This window comes from Amborella trichopoda, chromosome 7 (genome assembly GCF_054954075.1).
Source record: "Amborella trichopoda isolate Santa Cruz 75 chromosome 7, AtrichopodaSantaCruz75HAP2 v2.0, whole genome shotgun sequence".
Classification (NCBI taxonomy): domain Eukaryota; kingdom Viridiplantae; phylum Streptophyta; class Magnoliopsida; order Amborellales; family Amborellaceae; genus Amborella; species Amborella trichopoda.
In genome coordinates this window covers 21,360,313-21,372,333 of record NC_142342.1, presented here as the reverse complement: position 1 = coordinate 21,372,333, position 12,021 = coordinate 21,360,313, and the positions used below count along the sequence as shown (strand labels likewise).

The 12,021-nt window shown below is 39.2% G+C and overlaps 1 pseudogene; it reads right to left on the bottom strand.

The window, feature by feature from the left end:
* LOC18441104 (bifunctional dihydroflavonol 4-reductase/flavanone 4-reductase-like) overlaps window positions 1-12,021 on the bottom strand; it is a 64,843-nt pseudogene that overhangs the window by 39,151 nt on the left and 13,671 nt on the right.

Sequence of the window (12,021 nt, the reverse complement as noted above, 5' to 3'; positions counted from 1 at the left end):
CGGCTACACCTTCCCACGCATGATCCAATGTTCTCCTCCCTTCCCATGTATGATCCAATGTCCTACAACCTTCTCTTTCGTCCACGTCCCTTCGTTATTTTCTCTTCCTCAAACTCCGTGCTCTGCCATCTACAACCAGGCCATCCACCAGTGTCCCAGCCTGTTGCAGCACCACCACCTCTGTCTCCACTCACCAGGCAGCAGCTGTCTTGCTACCTCTTACTCTCTCCCCAACCTGGTTGTTGCTCTTACCTGATCTTTCTGTCATCTCCCTGGCCAACCATCATCTCCTTCCCATTCGGCTGCAACCTCTCGCACCCCCATCTATCTCGAGCACCTGTTGCGCCACTACAACAGTCATTGTCTCTCCCCTTTCTTCACCTCTCACTGCTGTGCACCTACCTCGTAGCTCACTCACTGTTACGCACTCACATTCCATCGCCTTGCACCATAATCAACCTCTTTACCTCTGCTCCATCCTTAACCATCCTCATCATTCACACTCTTCATCTCCCTTTTACCTCCCATCTCTCTTTCTCTCTCTAGCAGCCCTAATCTTGCTGCTCCCATCTGCTTTCCTACAGCCCCTGTGCGCCACCATCACAGCCCCTGTGCGCCACCTCTCACAGCCCATGTCCTCTTCACCTCTCTCAGCCCATGTCCTCTCAATCACTCACCACACCTTGCTGCTCCACTGTTTCAATTTCCTCCGCACCACACAGCAACCTCCGCCATCTCGTTGCTGCCCCTCCCAGCCTCTCGCTAGTTGTCTCAACTACCTCCTCAACCAGCCAATGTTGCCCCACCATCAGCAGCTAGCCACTGCTTACCTGCCATTCCCTGCTATCCGTGTTTCCCTTCCACCCATTTCTGCCATTAACCTCTGCTGCCGGCCACCACTATCTGCGCCTGCATGCTCCTCTGCTCACTGGAACTTCCTATTTTTTCTCTCTAAGACAACATCCCAAGTGAAAACAAGTTTCGTCCTTTCGTTTATTTTTCATTTCGTTTTCATCCAACCTCCCTCACCTAAACCCAATAGTTAAGCCCTTCACGTTTTGTTTCTCTCTCTAAAAATCCAAAACAAAATCCCCCTCTCCTCTTTTTCCATTTCATTTGAAATCTTCGTTAATTTCGTTTTCACTTGTTGCCCTTCGTTCAACCAACAAAAGTCACTCGTGACTTCATCCTTTCATACCCACTAACTCAATACTCTCTTCTCTCTTAACCGAAGCTCCACTTTTTTTTATATATTATTATTTTAATACCTTACCTTATCTCTCACCTAGTAACCAACAAAAAGCTCTCCCTCTCTTACCAACTTTCCATTATTTTTATTATTATTTTATTTTACAAAATTTCACTTATTTTATTTTATTTTATTTTACTTTAATTTACTTCATGCCATTTTTCTTTTATGCCCTTATCTTGTCTTATTTACTTCATCCATTTATTTTAGTCATTTATTTTAATTTATCATATTTTTATTTTATTTATCTCATTTATTTTATTTTACTTATTTCACTTCACTTCATTCCATTTTAATTCTAATTCCATTTTTTAATTTTATTTTTATCTTTATTTTAACTCATCTCTCATTTTCACCCTATAACAAGGTGGGAATCTTGCCCCACTTGTCGATACTTCTAATATATGTGTATGTGTGTGTTTGCAGGAAAGGGGAAACAGGTCAAGAGAGGCGATTCCAACCCAGTTTTACGACTGGGGGGCTTTCTTCGTGATCTAAGAGAGCGTCCACGAGAGCCAGCCCGAGCGTGTAATAGACCCACGTGAGGTAAGTCTTGCCTCACGACCTTAAATTCCTCTCTCATCAGTTCGTAATACCTGCCCTTGTTCTTGAACGGGGTTCTCGAAAGATTGATCTCAAAACATCCCGGGTCTCTCCTGAAACCCGAGATGCGTGCCGCCCGATCATCTAGATCCAGAGGGCGAGATCGAGAAACCTAACCACTCTCATCCCAAACCTAAACCCGCACCTAGGACAGGCCCAACCACTTTTCCCCTCACCCTCTCTCTTGCCTGCTCTCTCATCCTCACTCCCATCTGCCCCTCTCTCGCTATCTACCCTCCCTCATCCTCCTTCATCCTCACTCTTATCCGTCCCAACCGTTCTCTCACATCCTCACTCCCATTCGGTCCTCTCACCCTCATATTAACCTCTCTCCCATTAGCCCCTCTCTCGTCCTCACCTCATCCTCTCTCTATCCGCCCCAACCTCTCTCTCGTCCGCACTCCCATCCACCTTTCTCTGACCCACACCTAGTCCTCTCTCCATCAGCCCCGCATCTCACCCTCTCTCCATATGCCCTCATCTCACCCTCTCTCCATCCGTCGCTCTCATCTTTCTCTACATCCGCCCCTCACCTCACCTTCTCTCAATCCACCCTTCTCTCATACCTATCTCCATCCGCCCCTCTCTCTCATCCATACCTCTCCATCCGCTCCTCTCCCTCACCCATACCTCTCCATCCGCCCCTCTCATCCCTCTCCACATCTGCCCCTCATCTCACCTTCTCTCAATCTGCCCCTCTCTCATCCCTATCTTCATCCACCCTTCTCCCTCACCCATACCTCCAACCGCCCTATACTCACACTACCTTTTCCGCCCTACTCTCATATACTCCCCTATCTCCTCCACATTCCCTTAGTAGTCTTCCATTCGCTCTCAATTCTCTCACCTCTTTTACTCTCTCATTCCCCGCCCCATAGATGGGTCCATCATTCTTTGACCCCTAGTCATCTCATTTTCTCTCACCTTAAACATTCTCTTCTCTCTCTAAATCTTAACTTCTCATTCACTTTACTTTATTTTTACTTCATCATTCTTTTATCTCTCTCTTTGCTTATTGCTTCCTTCACTTCTTAAGAACTTGACTCGAAGTCGTTCTGAGATAGTGCTCTAGGGTTCTAACTCACAGATTGTTAATCTAATCATTACCTCGTAAAGTAAAGTCGGGTCATAAGAGACACTAATTCACTCAGGTTGGGGTCATCCTGAGTTAGTTGTTACATGCCTACTATGTAGCTCCTCTTATTTAATGATAAGCATGGTAAATAACGCAGGAATGGGTATGTATATCTCATGCAGAGTTGTGTAGGAGTAGTTAATAGAGTCGTGTATATTACGTTGACCGAGTCTTTGGGTAGATTTACATCAGTAGTTGATAGAAGCTACTATTTTGGCTATTTTCTTGGGTTTATCAGGTAGATTACAAGAGTAGTTAGTAGAAGCTGATCTTTTGGCTATTTTCTCGTATTCAACGTGGCTTGAGTATTTAATGAGAAGTAATCTTTCAGGAGGGGAAGCTTTTGAACCCCATTCAACACGTGTATTAACGAGGTCAAGTTTCCTCCATTAAACTCATTTTACTCACTACTCATTATATGTTCTTGTTTTCCGCTGCATTAGCAAGATAGGTACGTTAAAGAACAAGAAGAACTCTCCTCAATACATGCCATTGTGGTATCAGAACAACGACATGGATTAGTGAGTAGAGAAATTGGAAGATGATGTGAGTTCTCTCAATGTTGGGCAACAACAGATAATGGACAAGCTTAACGAGTTGTTCGAAAAGCTTAGTTAATGTCCAGCTAATATTGAACCTGAAGTAGGGGAGAACTCAAGGGCCCCACTCTAGAACCATGGAGTACGACCTGAGAACACCAATGGAAACTGTCAAAATGGATCGCAGTAGTTCTTTTCTACAAATCTTTTCAAACTTGATTTTTCCCTTTTTAATAGTGAAGAAGACACGATGAGTTGGACTTGCAGGGTGGAGCAATTTTTCCAGTTCCATCAAATACTAAAGGAAGAACATGTGGCTCTTGCGTCCTTCCATTTGGAGGGTGATGCTCAGCTGTGGTACCAACTATTCAAACAAGAAGGAGGCGAAATGACCTGGCAGACATTTTGTGATAGGTTGCATGCTAGGTACGGTCCCACCCAATTCCAAGATTTTTTTGGAGAGTTCGCTAAGTTGCAACAAATTGGAACTGTTCGAGACTACCAAACTCAATTTGAAAGGCTGCTCACTAAGATGGGGTATCTTCCTCCTAGCAGCCGAGGCAGTTGTTTCATCAGCGGATTAAGGAACAACATTAAGGTAGACATGTTAGCTCGGCACCCTACGACCTTATCAGCAGCTATCAAACTTGCCCATTTGTATGAGGCCCACAATTTCTTGCAACGGCGAGTTGTTCCAACGTCCGATGCAAATAAGTCCATCACAACTAGTAAGGAGGCAACCAACAGTGGTCCTACGCTTCCAGTTCGACGGATGACACTTGATGAAGTGTAAGAGAGATGTGCAAAAGGGTTGTGTTATAATTGTAACGAGAATTTGTGTTGGGGCGTCGATGTAAGAATTTGTTTTTAATTGAGGCCTGTTATGACTAAGAAGATAGCAATGTTGCAACAGACCAGGAAGAAGTCGTTGCTGAGGAGTTCCTTGAGGTGCCAGAGATCTCTTTACATGCTATTTCAGGTGTAAGAGCACTTGAAATAATGCTAGTCAATGGTAGCATAAGTTATGTATCCACCACAATGTTGTTCGACTAGGGAAGCACTCATAAATTCTTGAGTGAAGTACTTGCTAAAAAAGTGAAATTACAACCAGCCAGTGGTAACCATTTAGAAGTGGTGGTGGTGTCACAGGAGAAACTACTTAGTGCGGGTAAGTGCTCAAACGTTAGCTTGTTATTGCAAGGTGTGCCAGACTATGTGGACATCTATTTGCTGTCATTAGAAGGCTGCGACGTGGGTTTAGGGGCACAGTGGTTGCAAACACTAGGCCCAATTGCATGGGACTTTTCAAGGCTATTGATGAAATTTAATATAGAAGGAAAAGAAGTGAAGGAGTCACAACTACTGATGATAAGGTTATTGGGGACCAGGAGTTCAACCGTGAAGCAAGGAAAAACAAGTAGGGCATATTGTTACAACTATACACGTTGAGAACTCCAAGGTCTACGCCCAAGGCGATGTTTGAACCTCCCCGATTGTAGCAAATTTTAGAGAAATTCCAAGACGTATTCGAAAAGCCCATGGATCTTCCACCTCCACGTTCCCATGATCACAAGATTCCCTTAGTGGCAGTGAGTGGCCCTATATGTGTCAAGGCCTATCGATACTCATATTATCAAAGTGTGGAGATTAAAAGGTTAGTGATTGAGATGCTCTCCACAGGGGTCATCCAACCTAGCAACAGTCTGTATTCTTCACCAGTAGCACGATGGATCTTGGAGGATGTACGTAGACTATCGTGCCCTCAACAATATTATACTCAAAGATCGGTTTTTGATTCCAGTAATTGATGAGTTATTGGATGAGTTGAATGGAGCACATACATTTTCAAAGCTCGACTTACGATTTGTATACCATCAAATTCGAGTAGTGCTCGACGATACGGCAAAAACAGCATTTCGGACACACCATGGCCAATATGAATTCTTGGTGATGCCTTTCGGTCTCACCAACGCCTCCGTCAACCTTTCAGTCTGTGATGAACCAAGTACTCCAAAATCATTTAAGGAAATTCATCTTAGTATTTTTTAATGATATTTTAATATGTAGTACATCATGAGAAGAGCATTTTAAGAATTAAGAAATTACATTGGCCATTTTACGAGCTAACACGTTGTTTGTCAAGAAAGAGAAGTGCCAATTTGGCCAAAATGAGGTACACTACCTTAGCCATATAATATCTAACACATGAGTGGTTGTCGATCCGGATAAGGTCTCTGCAATGTTGACCTAGCCTAAGCCCAAAACGTCCAAGGCCATGAGAGGATTTCTTGGTCTAACAGGCTATTATTGAAAATTTATTCAAAATTTTGCTAAGATAGCCAAGCCACTTACTAGCATGCTCAAGAAAGATTCATTCAACTGGGCCCCAGTTGCTGAGGAGGCATTTAAAAAATTAAAGTAAGCTATGACTAAGGCTCTCGTATTAGCCCTGCCTGATTTCTCAAAGAAGTTTATTGTAGAATGTGACGCTAGTGGCTCGGGTGTAGGAGTTGTGTTAATGCAAGAAAGGCCAATAGCATTGTATAACCAAGCCTTGCAAGGAAAAAACCTGTTATTATCCACCTACGAGAAGGAAATATTGGCGCTGGTGCTAGCAGTTCGAAAATGGCATTCATATCTGTTGGGGCGACAGTTTATAGTTAGAACAGATCAACGTTGTTTGCAGTATTTATGGGCTAAAAAAATAACTCCTTTAGCACAATAGAGGTGGCTTTACAAGTTGATGAGCTATGATTTTGTGTGAATATAAAAAAGGAAGGGAAAATGTTGGGGCCGATGCCTTATTTAGAAGGGCAGAATATGGAGAAAATAACGAAGATAAGGAAGGAAGGTCGGCTGCTATTTCTCAACCAGTACCTGATTGGGTAGCTGCGGTTAAGGAGGAGATCAACTCAAACGCGGCTTTGCAAGGGTTAGTTCAACGAATACATGACGGTAAAACAGTGGGCCCATGGGAGTTTAAGGTGGGGCTTATCTTTTTTAAGGAAAGAATTTACGTTGCTGAATATTCATCCATAATTAAAGATATCATTGTCCAGTTCCACAGCAGCATACATGAGGGTTATCATAAAACCTTCCAAAGGATAAAAACCAGTTTTTATTGGCCGAGCATGTGGACTAAAATTAAGAACTTTATTGCCCAGAGTGACACATGTTAGCACCACAACACGAAACAAGTATCTCCTGCTGGGCTACTCCAGCCATTACCAATTCCACTCCAAATATGGGAGGACATCTCAATGGATTTCGTCTAGGGGTTACCAGTTTCTAAAGGAAAATTTGTCGTATTGGTGGTTTTTGACAGGTTATCAAAATATGCACAGTTTATTCCCTTATTTCACCCACACATAGCCACGGGAGTTGCACAAGTCTTCTTCGATCAAGTGTTCAAATTGTATGTGTTTCGACTTGATGGTACAAATTTTAATTAAAACAGATGGCCAAAGCGAAGTTGTTAACCGTATATTGGAAATGTATTTGAGGTGTCTCTCTGGTTCAAATCCTAAGGATGGTGCAAGTGGTTATCCTATGCAGAGTACTGTTACAACACTAGCTAGCACTCGACGATCAAAACAACTCCACTTGAAGTAGTTTATAGCAGGCCACCACCATCCTTGCTAACATACATTTCGGGCACCGCTCGAGTTGAAACTGTTGAGAGACAATTGCTAGATCGGGACCTCATGATTAAGGAATTACGTGCCACTTTTAAGGAGGCTCAAAATCCATTAAAAAAGTATATGACAGTCATCACTTTGAGAGATAATTTGTAGAAGGAGATTGGGTTTATCTCAGACTTCAACTTTACAGACAGTCCACCTTAGCCTTGAGAAAAAATCTCAAGCTATCTCCAAGGTACTATGGGCCATATATGATTGTCAAGAAAATCGAGGCCGTTGCATATAAGTTAGATTTGCCCGAGGAATCACACATTCACCCAGTGTTCCATGTATCCTTACTGAAGTAAAGGGTGGGTGAAGGCATTCTGATTAAAAGTGAACTTCCAACAGTTCGAGAAGACGACGACATTCTCCATCCCTAGCCACAAGCTATCCTTGATCAGAGAGTTAACAGAAGGAGGAAACAGATTCTCATCCATTGGCAGGGAATGTCGCCTACAGAAGCTACATAGGAAGACCTCGAGGCCATGATGAAGCATTTTCCAGAATTTAGTCTTGAGGACAAGACCGAATTTTAAGGAGAGAGGAGATGTTAAGTGCCTAACATTTAGCTCATCTTCTTTAATGATAAGCATGGTAAATAAGGCAGACATCATGCAGAGTCATGTATGAGTAATTAATAGAGTCGTGTATATTGAGTTGATCGAGTCTTTGGGTAGATTGATATAAGTAGTTAATAGAAGCTGATATTTTGGCCATTTTCTTGGGTTTATCAGGTAGATTATATGAGTAGTTAATAGAAGCTGATCTTTTAGCTCTTTTCTTGTAATCAACATGGCTTGAGTATTTAATGAGAAGTAATTTTTTGGGAGGGGAAGCTTTTGAACCCCAACCAACACATGTTTTAACACGGCCAGGTTTCATCTATTAAACCTATTTTACTCACTACTCATTAGATGCTCTTGTTTCTGTTGCATTAGCAAGATGGGTACGTCAAGAGCAAGAAGAACTCTCCTCAGTACGTGCCATTAACTTTCTTTAAAGTTCTGACCCTTTCACTACTCTAACCACCGAGTCACATAGTGTTTGGGTTGTGAGAGACTTTCATCTCTCTCTCTTTCGCCTTCTCTTTCACTTTCTTCTTTTCATTGATCACTTCAAGGGGCCTCTTTGGTTTAGTGACATAGTTATAGGCTCAGTCTTGTAACTCCACTTTCCAAATCCTCTAGGTATTAAGGCTTCAAACCCTGGTGCTTTTCCTCGTCTCAGGTAATACCTCTTAAGAGAAGTTACGTCGAGAGGCTGCCCAAATTTTTTTGGGTCATTCTTTCACTTCTTCTACTTCATTGTCTTCTTCTTCTCTCTTCTAAACCAAGTTCTCATTCACCTATTCTTATTCTCTTCTTTCTTCTCTCCCTTTCTTATTTCTTTAACCACTCTACCCTCAATACACGAACCATTCACCCATAAAGTATATTAAAGATGAGTATATTATATTTGGAATTCATTAGCGGTTTTCAAGTGAGAGTCTAGGTGAGGTGTTGAGTTTAGAGAGGAGACCGAATTTAAACCACGCTGCTAGAAAGATATAGGGCATTCATTGGGCAATAGCCCAAGCTTTTCCCATGAACTCAAAACCGTGGCAAGGTAGGTGCTCGAGTCCATCTCTTCATTGTTTTAAAATCTTCTCATAGTTGGATGTGACACATGAGCTGCACACATGCTCATGAAGTCAGGCGTTTGTTCAAGAAGGGGTCAATCGAACCTAGGTCCCCGATGGAGCCCAAGCGAGGTAGATCCAAGCTCGACCACACGGCCCTGCATAAGAGAAGATAACAGACCCTTCATGATATTTTAATATACCTCCAATTCCAGCTAGAACAAGATTCCCAAAGGAGCTCCTATCAAAATTGAGTTTAAGAGAGACCTCTGGAGGAGGCTTCCAAGTGGAGTGAGGGCGACATTTGCGGAAAAATAAAAAAGCTAAATTCTTCAAATTAACAAAGAAGTCTACCTGAGAGACTCCTCTACCTTCACTGGTGATAGAGAACCAATCCCAGAGGGTTTGCAGAATTTTATCGTTATCATTTCTACTAAAGAATTGCACTTCTGCATATCTTCCAAATAAGAATTCCTTTAGAAGGCAAACAAGCAAAATTAAGATCATTAGCAATGCTGATTAAATTTTAGGAAGCATCAGAGAAAACCTTGTTGGGTGTAATTTTAGTTACATATAAGACTACGTACATTTTAACTAACCATCAATAAAGATCAAAGTGCTTATGAGACAAGGGTCTTAATGCACGCTCGATAGTGCCTTAATGATGGACAAGCCTAATGAACCTAGAAAATATTTAAAAAAGCACTGTAAATATCTAAAAATAGTGTTCTTTTAGTTTCTAAAAGAATTTAGGAATGGTTCATTATGTACTTTAATTACTTTGTAAAAATAGGTGAATACTTAGATGTTGTTTTCCTGTCTAGATATCTGTATAGTTATTAATTATAATATAGGATTATAATATTACATCAAACTAATTAAAAATATTAGAAAACACTTCTATATTGTAATATTAAAAATAATAACTTTCTATGTAAAGTGAAATTTAGTATCACATCAAATATTTATTAATTCTCTTTACTCGTTGAAAATTATCACAACCTTACTAACTATAATATTATGCATTGAAATTAAAATACTTTTTACTCTTCCAAAATTGTCACAACTTAACTAACAAATAATATTATACATTGAAATTGTAATTATTAGTTTATATTTTATAATCATTTTACTAAACAAATAAGAATAAATTTTGAAATTTGTCTTATAATATTTTCTAATTTTAAAAAATCTAATTTAAAATTATAATAAAAAATAGTTCATTATTTATAATATAAATAAATTAATACATAAAATATAAGATTTGGTTATCAATGTAAGGGAACAATTTGTATACGGATGCATTCGTAGGTGTAGAGGTAAGGTGCGCCTTCAAATTTTATCATGGTATATAATTTTGATGTAAAATGTTCCTAGGATTATCTCAAAATCTATTTTTATATCTAATTATAAAATTTTAAGCTTCAAAAATGGTTAAAATCAAGTAGATCTATAAACATATGAAAATCTTGAAAATTGACGGTGTAGATAATATGTTGTAAAATGCACTATTTCTGAGACTTAAAATCTTTTTATTTTTCATAGTCATACATCTCGAAGTCAAGATGATCAATCAAAGGGTTTTTCAACATTAAAAGTACCTTTTTTGATGGATTTTTGAGGGGCATCCGTAGTTCTACATTATAAGGTAGCATCCTTATGTAAACTTTTTCCTCAATGTAATTAATATAATTATTAATTGTGATATTTCAATAAACGTGATTCAAAAAACAAGGGTATGTCTCTAAAAAATAAATAAATCTAATATGTAATTATTAATGTAGACAAAAATATATGTAAGTATAAACAAAAATATATAATTATTAATGTGGACAAAAATATATAATCTAATATGTAAGTATAATCCCATGAGCGAATAAAGTTATGAAATCTTCGAGTCAGGTTTTGCTACAATGGACGACGAAGCTTTATCCTACATCGAACATATATGGGAAGAAATTGGCCTACAAAAAAGATGCACCCACTTTGAAATTTCATCGCGTAGGGGCAGGTTGGGACACGTGATGGTGCAAAGAGTTGTAGCAAGTTGTAATGTAAATTTTGATAATGATGTCATGATTCTCGATGTAGGCCACCATGTGTGCCTTTTAATGGAAAATTGAAAATGTGACAATACCTGACAATGGGAGGCCACCACGTGTATTTTTTAATAGGAAAAGTCCAAGAACCGATTGGACGGAAGGGGATCCGACCGAATCCCGTTTTATAGACAAATTCGAGATGGTCTGGATGATACTTGAGCTGGATCCTCCGATTTCGGATCAAGTCACCGAAATTTCAAACATTGTTTTAACCAATTGGCTACTAATCTAGCCTTATTACTAAATCCACCAGCATTACACTTTATTTTAATTATCCATTTATATCCTATAGATTTAAAACAGGGTAGCTAGTTCACCAATTTCCATATTTTATTAGCAAGTATAGAATTTATTCATTATTAATGGCTTCTCTCCAAAATGTTGTATCATGTGATGCTACGGCTTCATCAAATACCAAAAGATTTGCTTTCTTGTTTAAGGCAATAGGTATTAGACCTAATACTTTTTCTTGCTTTACTTCTTGGTTCTATTACCTCTTCCTTATTGCTTTATATGGATTCAATGTACGTTTTTGCACTTATTAATAGGTTACTGAAGTTTTTAGGTCCACCTTTATGGGTTAAGTTATCGAAAATTCGGCATCTCTAGATTCTATGATTGTATTTGAACTTAGTTTCAAGAATATGCATGTTTAATTATAAAGTGTACCTCGCAAATACACATTTAGCGGTTCTGAGTCCTAGTTTATTTCTTTTTAAATCAAGAAGTTTTAAATAAATTTAAAAAAAAATTAAAGGTGGTTTGTTATCAATTAGAACTCATATGGATTTTATTTACTTTTGTATATGAAATTATATTAATTATAAAACATTCTCAATGTACAACACCACCCTTTAGATTAAAAGGAAGTAAGAATTTATTAGTATTGAATTAACCATTTCTACCAAAGTTCCTTTTTTTTCCCCGCTAAGCAATTGTATAGAGGAGTATAAAGAGAAGTTACTTAATGTATAATACCATTGTTTCACATAAACTAGTAAATACATTTGATAAATATTCCCCACCCCTATAACTTCTTATAATTTTAATTTTCTTACTAAGATGGTTATCAACTTTGGCTTTAAAAATCAT